This window comes from Anas acuta, chromosome 1 (assembly GCF_963932015.1).
Source record: "Anas acuta chromosome 1, bAnaAcu1.1, whole genome shotgun sequence".
Taxonomy (NCBI): domain Eukaryota; kingdom Metazoa; phylum Chordata; class Aves; order Anseriformes; family Anatidae; genus Anas; species Anas acuta.
This window is the reverse complement of record NC_088979.1, coordinates 84,589,879-84,603,364: the sequence shown is the minus strand read 5'-3', so window position 1 is coordinate 84,603,364 and position 13,486 is coordinate 84,589,879. Positions and strand designations below refer to the sequence as shown.

General features: G+C 43.3%; 1 long non-coding RNA gene across 1 annotated transcript in view; it reads right to left on the bottom strand.

The window, feature by feature from the left end:
* Positions 1–13,486, bottom strand: part of LOC137858540 (uncharacterized) — a 21,514-nt gene extending 8,028 nt beyond the window's left edge. Inside the window, exons 1-3 of the long non-coding RNA XR_011097818.1 lie at positions 13,361–13,486; positions 8,596–12,119; positions 3,571–6,110 (exon numbers count right to left, since the gene is read on the bottom strand). This is a non-coding gene — a long non-coding RNA (uncharacterized lncRNA). The remainder of the gene's footprint in view (positions 1–3,570; positions 6,111–8,595; positions 12,120–13,360) is intronic.

The window sequence follows — 13,486 nt, the reverse complement described above, 5'->3', positions numbered from 1 at the left end:
GGTTTCCATTTTGTGATCAGCTGCAAAAATGTTATTTAATTAATTTCAAAATTGGAATTCACTGCTGGGCCACACATAACACCAAAATGAAAAATAAAAGTACGTTTGTTTATCTTATAATTGATTCATGGTTTTTGCAAGCATTTTTGCGTCTCTTGTTAAAATTAACATTTTCCATCAGTACACTAGAAGTGTTTCAACAAGTCAGTGATCATTGACACTTCAGCAGAAATCTAGCTGCAGAAAGAATGGACGAGTAAAGTATTTTATAGAAATCAATATTTTACTTTACAATTTATCACAGAATCATCTAGGTTGGAAGAGACCTCCAAGATCACCCAGTCCAACCTCCGACCTAACACTAACAAGTCCTCAAAGTCCTCAAGTCCTCAAGTCCTTATCCTATGTGAAAAAATGCATGCAATACCGTATATATCTGGCTGTATTAGATCCTGCTTGTGAACTGGGTTCCAGTTCAGCAAGACGCTTAAAACTGTATTTGGTCCTTTTGGAACCAGTGAACTATGCCAAGTGCTTAGGTTGTCGATATCCTTACTAACCTGAATTTAGTGCTGAGAGTAAGACAACTCGTTTGGACAGTCCTCTCATGAAAAAAATATTATATCAGTTTAATTATGTTGATTAATATGCTATCGGTGAAGTCTGGCGGTTTTAAAATAACAGAATTGTTTTGTTACATGTCTCACGGTGAGCAGATTAAGAATTATCTTCCACTCTTTCGCTTCTCTGTGCTCTGATTAGAGCCAACATGCATCTAGGTTATCACAGACTCTTTTTATACTTAGGAATCCAAGCAGGATGCCAGACGTCTGAATCCCCTTGACATTTTTAAAACACATGGATAGATCTGCTGCATAGCACATGAGCAATGGAGTCCAGCATGTCCAGTGGGTTGATTTCATGTGATTCCTCTGTGATGAATCTACAGAAAAGGATGACGGTCCTTATAGTCCTTGATCTGTCTTGGACAAACTACTCACACCATCAGCTGTCCTGATACTTTTTGGAAGTACTGAGTGGACTTAGAGCTTACTAGACATTTCTACACGTGCAATGTGAGCCAGGCACATCCCTGCAGGTCGGAGTTACTGAACATGTGCAGGCTGTCTGCACAGTGCATGCTAAGCAGATCTGACACTTCCTGGAGGCATTGGGCTGGTACCAAACAGGCGTGTATGTTTCTGCTGCAGGGACCAAAAATACGGTGTCCTTAAGGCTTATTGTTCTGCCTGAAGGGGCTTGCACTGCTTTCCCTGGCATCAGAACAGCTCTGTGTGGCTTAATCCACCTGTGCAGGTTAATCATTCTGGGATTGCTGCATGGTAGTGTGCAAGGCCCCATTATTATGCCATCCAGACTTCTGAATTCATTACCCAAATTTACAAGAGATGACTGCAAATGCAGCATGTAAAGGAAACAGCAATAATACGGAAAGATTTTGTAGGGGGGAAAAAAAAGTTCTCAGCATTCAAAAAGCTTAAAACAAATGCATAACAGGTAGCAGTCACTAATAGCTTACGGTGTTTTTCATTACATTTATTATGCTTTAATCAGTAGAAGTGCTGTTTTCACTGATGAGTGCACTTGAAGTATAGGCTTTTTCTTTTATTTATTTATTTTTTTCTCCATCTTTTTACACTGAGGCTCACGCCTGGTTCCTGGTAGTCAAAACCTTCCTATCCCCAAAACCCCTCTCTTCTGTTTGACCTGGACAGCAGTCCCGGGTCAGGCCCCACACGCGGACCGGCAGTGCGGGTGTGCCGTGTCCCACACTGACTTTGGTGCCCAAAGACTAACCACAGCTCCAAATCTGGTACTAAACCTGGCTTTGAGGTGCCCAGGGTAAGCCTGATTCCAGCTGTGGCCTTCTCGGACATCTACGGGCCTCAGAGACACGAGCACAGGCCTGGCAGATGTGGCACAGTCTGGTGGGCACTTAGAGCAGGAGCTGGTGGCCAGCAAAGACAACCTACAGTGCCTCAAACAGCCCTAGAGTATTATGCTTTGGCACCCAGTCCAGCCCCACTGCATCATCATGGTCCTCAAGAGTAAATGTAAAAGTCAAATTACTCCTCTCCTACACCTAGGGGTAGAAATGTAGTATTGCTAAGTAGCAGTTTACGCACTGTAAGCTCTTGTTCCGCAGTCAGTTCCCAGTAGTGGTGGGATTCCTTGGCCACCTCTATCATGAAAATATATCTGAGTATATTAATATATGAATATATGAAAAATATCTGAAAATAATCCAACCTTTGTTCTCGAGTCAGTGCAAGAAGAGGGGAAAAGAGCTCCTCTATAGTTTTCTTCAAGAGTAAGAATAGTTTTTTGTGTGTGGTTTTTTTTTTTTTGGTCCTGTGTTCTCTATTACATACACAGAGGACACACTGCACAGAAACAGCAGGCTGGCAGAAAGAATCTACAAATTATCAATATCTCAAAGAACTTGAGGAACAGTAACATTAGAAAGGACTCAATGGGGATCTTGGACTATCAGGAAGAAACCTGAAAGTCCACCAGAATTCCTGAATGTATGTTTACCCCTCATAAAAAAAAAAAAAAAAAAAAGCCAGAGCTAGCCAAAATCATTTCTCAGCCTTTAAAACTCTGTAAGAAAGGGAGGAGGAGCTGCATGAAGGCCTGAGCAATGCACTGAGATGATTGTTCAATTTGGGGAGAGCTTTCCCGGCTGGGCCAAAGCATCTCGAGCTTCGTTTTGTTTTCCAGGAATGTGTAATACCGGAGGAAAGGCTGAAAAACACTTTTCTGCACACAAAGGGAAAGGTTTCTTCTTTCTTCTGGGTTTCCCATTACTCAGTTAATCACTTGGTTAATGTATTGAGCAAATAAACAGTGCTTTTTTTGATTATTTTGCCAGGGCTATTTAATCAGCTGCTTTTCAAATGCAGAGCCCAGAATTTCTGGGTCTTGCCCAAGGTTGTGTGTACAGAGACACTTCATAAGCCACAATAAACATTTTATTCAGCCCAGCATTTGCTATCATGACTAATGGGATACAGCTATTTGCAAGGCTGTTTGGTTCTTACACAATCTTGTTACCAACTCTTTGAAGAAATCCCAAACCTTTGTGGCCTCTGTAAATGCTGATGATCCCTCCCATGCCTGTGTGTGTGCTCAGGGGATTTTCTCTAGGGGCAAGCAATCCGGGGTGACTCCATTCAGAGAGCAGATCTTTCTCAGCCACAGTCAAAGCGTTGTCTGACGCTGCCAAAAGCCTTGGAAAGCTCCTTGTGGTCAGTGTTGTATGTTAGAGGACTATTGAATTCTGCTGCTCTCTAATGGGCCCGTTTTAAGGGGATTGGCACCCGTGCAAAGCAGGCTGTAACACAAGCAAAATATATCCAGAAAGGGGGACAAGCACCAAAGTTTCTACCTTTGTTGGTCAAAGCTACTGCGTTTAGCTGAGACTTAAGCTGTGAGGAATCACAGCAATAGCTGGGAAAGAGTACTGAAGAGCGGACAGGGCTTAGTGATTTAAGCACCAAAAAAAAAGAAGTTCATCGGAAGGAGAAAGCTAAACTGCTCACTCACGCAGGCTGTGGGACTCCACAGGTCCCTCTCCAGGTCAGAGCCAGCAAGTTCAGTGGTGTCTCACCCAACTGACTTCGGTCTTCTCCAGTATCTTCATCCGAAACGCCCAGCTTGTGGTGGATGCTCATCCCCTCCGTGCCCCCGGGACCCCTGCCCAGCTTTGTGGGGCTGGGCCCCCACCTGCTGCAGCCTCAGTGGGGCAGGTTTGTGCCCATTTTATGAACCTCATGGTGTGCAGCACCCCCTGGACCCGCAGGTGGGGCCTTATGCATTCTCCTGACGGACAAGAGCATGTCGGAATTGGTATCACTCGGGGGATATCTGCTTGCTGTGGGAACGTAACTAATTGAAAAGAAATGCCTCCCAGTGCCGCGAAATCCTTGTGTGAGTCATCAGCAGGCTCTCAAGCCCCACTCCGCAGCTCAGATTTCTGCCTTAAACCCTGGAGTAGTTTTGGGGGATTTCCGAGCACCAGGAAAAGCAGCCCGCTCCCCTGGGTGTTTCTGCCCCTCACGCAGCCTGGCGGGCACGGCCACCTCTGGTGGGAGCAGGAGCAGGGAGCACGGAGGGACTGAGGGCACTTTAAGCTCAGACTGACTTCAGACAATGAAATGTCTTAATCCTGATCCAGCAACACATAACACACCTCATGTGTCAGTCAATCACCACCTCATAGGCATATAAACCTGTAACACGGAGTTTGTGATAGCACAGACTACAAGGAGAGAGCCTCCAGATCTCCCTCTCTTATTCTTCTGTGCTGTGACACAGCTGGGTCTTGCTTTAAGTCCGTCTGTAACCCTAAATTTCAGGTGCTTTGTGTAATTACAATGCCCCTGTGTTTTACTTTAAATTACTTACACATTCATGCAATAGAAGAAATTTTTAAAAGTGTAGCCAAGTAATTTGATTTTGAGAAGTGCTCCGGAGGAGACAGGGGTAGACACACATAATTTGTCTCCTACCGGCTTTATGAGTCCCCCTCTCACAGGAAAGCCGACAATTCTGTCCAGAAATAATTCCATTAGACATGAAATATCAGAGCTGTGAATCACCGGGCATTTCAGAGCATCGCTTCACAGCGGGAGAGCAGCTGAAAACTGCACCGGAGACAGGAGTTTAATTCTTATTGTAGCACCAGGGAGGAAAATGCAATCAAAAACAGCCATAGGAAGTTGCGGTACAGCAGAACCATCTATTTTACCAGCCGTCTTCCTGGGAGAAAGAAGCCAGGAGATTATAGTTATTCTTCTAACAGCGCTGTTGATTTAGCCAGGGTAGTAACTAGGATTCTCAAGACTGCAATCAAGGGCTCTGAACAACGTGTTCAGCAACTCCGCGGCAGGACTGCGTTGTAGGGATCACGCACACGTTGCTTTTAGGCATCCACATAACAGGAGGATAACTGGTCCGACCGAGGAAAGGCTTTCCTCGTGCGCTGAGAGGGCAGTAAGACCAATCGGAGGTGGGTAAGACAGAAAGGATCCTGAATTGTGGGGGCAGTGAGCTGTTAATACTCGGAGCCACAACGGGTTTTCTTGCTCTTCCCTCTTGCTGAGCTGGACAGAAGAGCAAGCATGCTTATTTTGAACATCGTACCTGGCAAGTGACAATAATTTATAGGCACGGGACCTGACCTTCAAGGGACATAAATTCACAGAAATCACGTGGAGCACAGCACTCAGCATCTCTGGAAGCCAGCACGTACTGCCTGCCTCCAGATCGCTGGTACCTGTGTAAGACAGGTGTCAAGGCTACTGGAAAACAAAAAGATCCTCTGCAGCTTTTGGACAATCTCCAAAAGAGGTAGCGAGTGAGGCTGTCCTGTTTTTCAACCCGCTGATGGAGAACCATTACTCAGTAAGATGTCTGGATGCCAAATACCACGGTGGAGAGAGAGGACATCTATTATGATGGTTGTTTGCAGAAGCAAACACAGGAGCAGGAGCACGCTTAACCATGAATGCTCTGGGAAAACGGGTGGCAGGTTTTTAGTTTAGTTGTGCCTCTCAGTATCAAAGCACTTTGTCGAGGCAGTTTTGCAAGATAGAGCTCAATCTTTTGTTTTGTCGTACTGTCCTGTAGCCAGGATTCTCTTTCAGTTTTCCAGACACCCAGAATTATCAAAAGTGCTGGAGAAATGGGCTGGCTGTTCCTCCTCTGCCTGTTCCCCTCTCTTAAGTACCAGCATCCCAATTCATCTCTCAGCTTCCCAGCACCCAGGAGTGCAATACAGTGTGGAACAAAAGCCTCAGATGAGAGATTTCAAACAACAGCAACAACAATAAAAGCTTTAAAAGAAGTGAATACAGAGTCAGTCCGTTTGTGCCATATATTGCCTGTAACCACAAAAAGAACATTGTGTCCTCAGATAAAAACTGAGGAGCGATGCCCATCTGGTCTCTGAACGCCATTTGGCATTCAAGGTGGTTGGTGGTAATGGACAAGTGACTTGAGACGCTCCAGCCACTTATTTAAAGCTTCCTGTGCACTGATCCACGCAGAGATCTCCAGGCCGTGAGCGGTGTGACTTATCGAGCCTGTGCATATGTGTAGAAAAAGGGATGATCTTGAGAACTACTGTGTAAGGACTGAAATGATGTATGGTCTTGCTAGAAATGTGTTGAGTTTGAGAAGGCTGCACAAAAATAAATAAGAGAGGGAAAATACAGCGGTTCCCACCTTCCCCCTAAGAAATAAATCACAAAGTCTCTCCATGCCTCCCTCGAGACACTTATTTGCTCTGCTCTACCCCCCCAGCCACGATGAAAGGGGCTTTTCTTCCACTCAGACTGACCTTTGGCAAACATTTCCTTTTCAATTAAGATCTGAAATCTGCTCTGGCTGGAGACAGCGGGGAGAAGGCTCGCTAAAGCCATTCATGCAAGAGTCAGGACAGAGAAGAATTGCCCGAATTCATAAGGTCAGCTCCAGTCTAGACTAAGGCAGAGAGATGTCATCTAGAGCTCTCTGTATGAGAACAATATGCTTGTTTTTCTGGACTCTCTGGTCTCTCCGTGCTGCCTGCCTACTAGGTAGCACGGACATTTCTCTCCCGGACTGTTGGGCAATTACCGAGCACGAGGCTTGCTTTCCTCATGTCATTAGCAGTTCTGCAACCAGTGTGGGGCTCCCAGGAACGAGGCTTTGCCTGTGGCCTGACCAGGCTCACCAGAGTGAATGGAAAGCCTCCCACAGACAGCAGCTTTTGGCACTGGGGAGTGCCATCCCTTGTGGCAAAAATTTACGAATATTTCCTCCTCTTGGCATTCCTAGTACCAAAACCATTTAACCTAGTGCATGTGCACCGATAAAGCAATTCCCTTTCCTGTCCTATCCCTTCCTGCTGCTGTCTTCATTATAATTACATCAAGCACAAATATTCTCTGTTCACTTTCCAGGCCTCTGTTTACTTACTTTAATGCCTTGTTGATTTGCATCCTCTGCTGTGCCAGAAATTTCAGCCTCGTTTGCCTGGATATCTAGTTTACCAATGACTATCTGCATGCTTCCTTCATCAGGGGAGGGAAGACCCTTCTGATACTAGTCTTTAAAATTTGCTCCTGATCATTTTGCCAGGCATTGTTCTTTTTATCCTGTTGCCAATACTATCGTGTCCATTAATCAAGATTGTGCAGTCAGAAGAGGAAATAAAAAGACCTAATCTGTGTTGTGTTTTTTTTTTTGTCTTTTTTTTTGTTTTGTTTTTACCCACATGTTCACGTGTATGCGACTGAACTATTTATGGTTATATAAATATATGCAGTATAAATATTGCACGATCTGTTTAAACAGGACCAAAGTATGCGAGGAAGAGGCAGTGCGAGCAGGTGCATAAAGAGCTGGACAATAATTTGGGGACCTGGCCTTGATTCCAGCTCTGCCACTGCTTTAGCATGCTTCGAAAGGTTACCTGCTTCTGCCTCAGTTTCCCCATCTTTGAAATAGGAATAATTTTGTCTGATTACAACGTGCTTTGAGACCGAGTGATAAAACGCACTACATAACAACCACACAGTGCTGTTTTTCCTGCCCAATTCTTTCTCATTATTTGTCACACCAACTGTTTTCATCTGCTTCTAAATTAGATCATCAGCATCTGAAGGAGCCGCACCTTTTCCCCAGTGCGCTGGTGGAGGCGTCTCAGGGCTCCCCGCCTCCAGGTACGGCCGCAGCACACACAATTATATTAAAAGCACCTCTCCCGGAGCTACGGACGATGCCACGAGGGGGAACGCTAAGTGTCTGCGCTACACAACGCGGATCTAAAGCAATTTCTCGTGACATTTTATAGTCTGACGGTTGCCTGAAAGAGACCCCATATGGGATGTAAATTGCATGTGTGGCTGCCATATGCTTGGGGAAGCAAGATCCATTTGTTCTTTTAGAGCAGAGAAGCCTGCTGAATTAAAACAAGAAATCAGATACACATCATGTTCGTCCCTGCTTGTGTTTGGGCTGTAGCACTCTTCATTCCTTTTCTCTTGAGCACCGCATCAAGCTGTATTTGGTGAAGCTGAGCTTCTATCGCAGGGAATCTGTGCACTATTTTTGAAGGGATGCAACAGATCCTGGTTGAGAACTGTATTTTCACTCCAAGGGAAAAAAAAAAATATGAGCTACCCCATAAAACACACAAAGCCAAATTTAGACATAAGTCTGACTCCATGAATTTCCTGACCTCATGACTGTTCCAGTCACTTGCACGAGGACTCAATTTGTCCTGGGATGCACATTAGTACACTGGATAATTATTTGGAAGCTAAGAAATTTCTATTTAATCTCTTCAAGGTTTTTTCCTTCTCTAATAATTTACAGAAAAGATAGATAGAATGGGTAGGGGTTGTTTCTGTTCTCCGTTTCTCTACCCTGACACTCTATAATTTTTAGGGATTCTTGTGCTTTATGTGAGACCTGTAGTGGTTTTATGGCTGAGCATAAATATGAGAAACAGCAACTGGGGAGGCACTGAAAGTGCCCGACTGAAAATCTTCATTAGTGAAATGCACAAGACACCGATCTTACCTGGCCCCTGCTGTAATTCAAAAAACAAGACAATTTTTCTTTAAGCGGTTGTGTTCTGAAAGGATTGGTACAGAGGCATGGGATCTTTATGGTATCCAAGATTTCCTGACAGAAATTGTAGGGTTTCGTAGTCCTGCCTCCTGTGCCATCCCCTGCGGTGGGCTGTGGGTAGAACAGGGGTTTCTGCGAGAGCTGTGCTTCATCCTGGTGTGGGTGTCCAACCCCATCTGGGGCTGGCATGTCTTCGGTGGAGCAGCTGCTTTCTCCATGCTGCATCAAGGTAAGCGTGGCCATCTCGGGGGTGATGAACCACTCTCAAGGTGTTTCAGTTCGGTCTCCTGAGGCTGAAGGCTGTTTCGGAAGCGTGTGCGACTTCTTCAGGTCAAAAGTCTGCAGCACAGCTGGGAGTAGAGGTTAAGGCAAGGCAGTCTGCACACCAGTTACCTCTGTCTCTGACTCTCTCTACCATGCACCCCTCTCTTTCACCGCTTATTTTTGATAGTGGGACCAAATGAACTCTTTCACTGTGAACATTTGGAATAGACGCTCACCCTCTTTCATCTGCATGCTGATCAAAGTTATAAACCATGAAATAGGCTAGCCTTATACCATCCATATTTCCACCTTCCTGCAGGGCTTTGAATATGTCTCCCACGAAGACATTTTAGGCTGCTTACCCACCCCTAGGCAAGGGCAGAGCGCTCTTTCTTGTTCTCTAACCTACATATGGACTGCCAACAGAGAGCCTTACGCTCACTGAAGCATTTAAGAGACCAAAAGAGAAAGCAAACCAAGACTATGAAAAAAAAAATATGTAGAAGAGAACCAGAAAAAATAAATAAAAGACATTAAATTAAAAGATAAGAAGCAACTAGAGTGGATTAAAAGAGCATTTCCCTGGGACGGTGCTGAATGGAGCTTTTGTATCATTTTTCTGCTGTGGTATAGTGCAGAGATCTCGGGCCACGTCATACGTTGTGCTCCTCCAGTCCTGTTTCTGAGGTTTGCTCAGCATTGCTGTCCAGCTCATGACTGCAACAGGAGTAGGGGAGGTTAGGAACCAGGCACCCCAAACTCTGGAAAGCTGAATGCTTTCAAAGTTGGTTTCATTCTGGGTCATAAAAAAAAAAAAAAAAAAAAAAAAAAAAAAAAAAAAAGTGATTATGACATAATTTTTCACTGAGGGAAATACACAAATGTTAAGGACGAAATGTTTCATTTGGACTTACTTAATTAGGCTTCATTTTGCATTTATGTAAAATAGCAGTGTAATGTAAGGGCTGTAGGAAAAAGGTAAGAACAGAGCATTTCATTGTCTTCTGCAAATATTTTAACGAGAGCCATATGTACCCATAGAAAAATTCAGTTTTGTCAAAGCAGCATTTTCCAGTGGAAAAAAAAAAATCACTCTGGGAAAATCCTGCCTTTAAAAGTTAAGATTGGGTATTAACCAGTCACATATACGTATTTGCCTTGCTCCTCCTTCCATTTCCTTTCTGGCAGGAAGAAGGTCACCTAGTGATTTATGGAGGCTTGTGAGGACAAATAGACTTTTTTTTTCCAGTGGAGATGAGCATGAAGATTTTTCATCTTTGTCTTGTATCAGGATTTAGGCTTCAGGGACAAAGAGGAAAGCTGGTAGGAGAGTGAGCACGGTAAAACAGCCGTGCTGGGTGGTTGCTGAGCTCGCTGCTAAAAACCAAGCATGGCTGAGCTTCGTGTGTTTGGGAGACACCACCGTTTGTCATCATCCCCTTGTCAATATGTTGTGGGATGTGTGGGACAGGCCTCGGCTGCATATACACTTGAAAGAAGCAACGCTACATGCAGCAAGCACTTAAAATGTCTGATGGTTCAGGGGAGTGAGTATCATCTGTCCTGCTGCGGGTCATCCATCCTCTCCTCAGTGGTCTCTTTAGTGAGAGGTTAATACAGTAAAATAATGTATGTGGCTGAGCAGTTATGAAACTCTAATAACTTGCCTAGGCCAGAAAATGAGCTTGTGCACTGCTTGATAATCCAGCAATTACTAATCACCACGCTAGTTTCCTGTGGGAAGAAGCAGTGATTACAGGAAAGTCGCACCACACCGCATTAGCAGAGCATTCAGAATGCTTTTAAAAAGTAGATAATATTTTACAAATAGTTGGGGACAAGCAGATTCAAATCAAGACTTAATTTAGGGAACACCTCCTTTGATTAAAAAAATATGTTCCCGAGAACAGCTGGAGTCATTTGCCGAGATAAATCAGATGCTCCTCTCAACTTTTATGGGTTGCTAAACCCATGAAATATATGGTATGTCTCGGATTTGTTGGCTGCATTCTTGTGCTATGAACACAGATATTGGAGTTTGCTAACAAAGAAAAATGATGGACCCAGCAGGCAATGGCAAAGCCATATCTTCTTTTTTTCATTTTTACTGATTAGAGCTGAGAGGCAGAGAGAAGTCTGCTCTGGTGAGCCCTCTTGAGCCTTCTGATTTTTCCCATATTAGGCATAGGCTGAAAACAGCCTGGATCTGCTGTTGCCTCCTCTACCTCTAGCAAGAGAAGTAAAGGAAATCTCCCTGAGCTTTTCTAAGGTGGGGCAGAAGATTCACTAGCTGTCACAAAGACCTGGAAAGAATAATGGATTTTTAGGAACACTGCCTCGAGAGAGAGTCTTAGGGAATACTAAGTCCCCCTGTATCTAGCAACTCACAGTTTATGATAAATGCTTCTTCTTTTTCTTTTCTGGACACTGCTAACTTATCTAAATGAAAAAAAAAAAAAATGCTTATTTTAAAGATGATAAAAAGGCTGCGAAAACATCAAAAGACGAACTGTGTTGAATTATATTTCCTCCCTCATCTAATAGCATGCAGGATAGAGCAACTTCACAAAAGAAAAAATTCTTACAAAAGAAAAAATTCTTGCAAAAACTTGTGTCTGAAGACTCTTGGACAGGGAACCATGGGGATATGTTTTTTATCTTGCAATGGTGAACTTATTTTAGGTGCTGGAGATAGAGATGATCAAGGAAGAGGATGATGTAAGCAATAAATCCAGCTGTAAATGAATAAAGACAGGGGGCAGATCTTAATATACACAACAAATATGTAATGAGGCACCACAAAGGAAAGAATAAGTTATTTGCTGTTTTATTTTTGCCTTTTGTAATGGTAGTCCAGAGTTCACAGAAAGCTCCACTTCCAGGCATCACCAGAAAAGATGTGGTGTAAACGATCTGCCCGCTTCGCATCTTGTTTTACTTCCTGAAGTGCTGTGACTCTGGGTGGGGTGGCTGCAAAGGTAACCAGTGGGTTGTACTGAACTGCAGCTTGTACTTCAGGGGCTGGGCTGTTTGCTGGTGAGATGCACAAGGTTTCCTTGTAGAGATTTTTGCATCTTCTCTTTGGGTGGTTTTGCTTGGTCTCTGTTATTATTCGTGTTATGGCAGTTCCTCTGCTAATCCATAAACTGCTTTGAAATTCTCCTACTTGAATTATCAGCCAAAATTCAAACTGTTGCTTTTGCTGGCAGCTAGAAGGGAAATCACAACATTGCATTACACAAAAGCCTTTAGCCTCCTATTCCCACTTTCTCCTTATTTATTTATGTTTTTTTTTTGTGTTTTTTTTTTTTTTTCTTTGTATAGAAAGCAATGACAAATCTCTTATTAAGTTATGAGGACCATATTTCCATTGTGAAGCCTGCAGGAGATATTTTATTCAATTTGTGATTTCAGTTCTGAACTTTCGGACTGATTCTCCTAGTCAGAAATTCCTCTTGGTCTCAGGAGGAAGGGAATTGTTCTGAAAAGACTTTCAAAAGCCATTTTAGCCAGTTGGACTATTATGCATGTTTAGGGAATTAAAAAAAATAATAATAATAAATAAATAAATAAAAGGGGGTTCTTCCTTTTTTTTTTCTTTTCTTTTCTTTTTTTTTTTTTTTTTTTTACTTTTTCTGTTTTGTTTCAGCATCGACAACTATGTAACCTTTTGCCACAAGGAAACGTGCAATTTCCTAGTAACCGATGCAATGGAAAGTACCCCAGGTGAGCTATAACACTCTTGCAGGGACAATATGTCTTTCTCCACTTCTGTGCCAAACACGAAAAACTCCCTCATGAAAGTAATGACACTTTGAAAACACGTAATATTGCTTAAGCCAGTCATGATTAATATTAGAGAAGGTATTAAATGTATGGGTTATGTTTAAAATAAATAAATAAATAAAATCACCCATTTCCAGAAGTGAGCTCTTGTGGAGGCCAAGAAATTGGCTGAATTGGCCAAGAACTTTCCTTTCCTACAGAAAGGAAAGAGCCGAATGGAGATAGGAAAGGAAAGAGCCTAATGAAGATAAATCCACCCATACATATTTATACCAGTTCTTTCTCTCACCCACTCGACCTTGCTTTCACAAACCAAAACGCAAGGGTATTTTTGCACCACTCTTTACATATTGCACCTTGACTTACGCTGATGTCTAAGAAAATCAAGCAGTTCGGAAGGTCAGAGAAGTAGCATATTTTTTTTTTTCACTGAAAGGAACAAATTTAAGAAACACTATAAAAATCCATACTAACAAAAGCAGAGAGCACTAACAATAGGCTGCATTCTCTAAATAAAGATTAAGGGGTGCGTTTGGAGGCATGCGTAGGAGGGAAGAAGAAGAGCGTCTTGTAACCCAGATCATTTCTGCCTAGTGATCATTACAGAAGAGAGATATTTTTTTTTGCGAAATCTCAGAAACCAGGAAAGGAGAGAGCTCCGTACCCTTCCCAGAGCTCCCCCTTCTCGGCTGGAAAGAAAGCAACGCTTGACGTGTTTCTGAGGATGAGCTGTGTGCAGTTGTTCTCATGCTCCAGCACCACGAAGGCCGGAGCAGATGGCAGGCGCGTG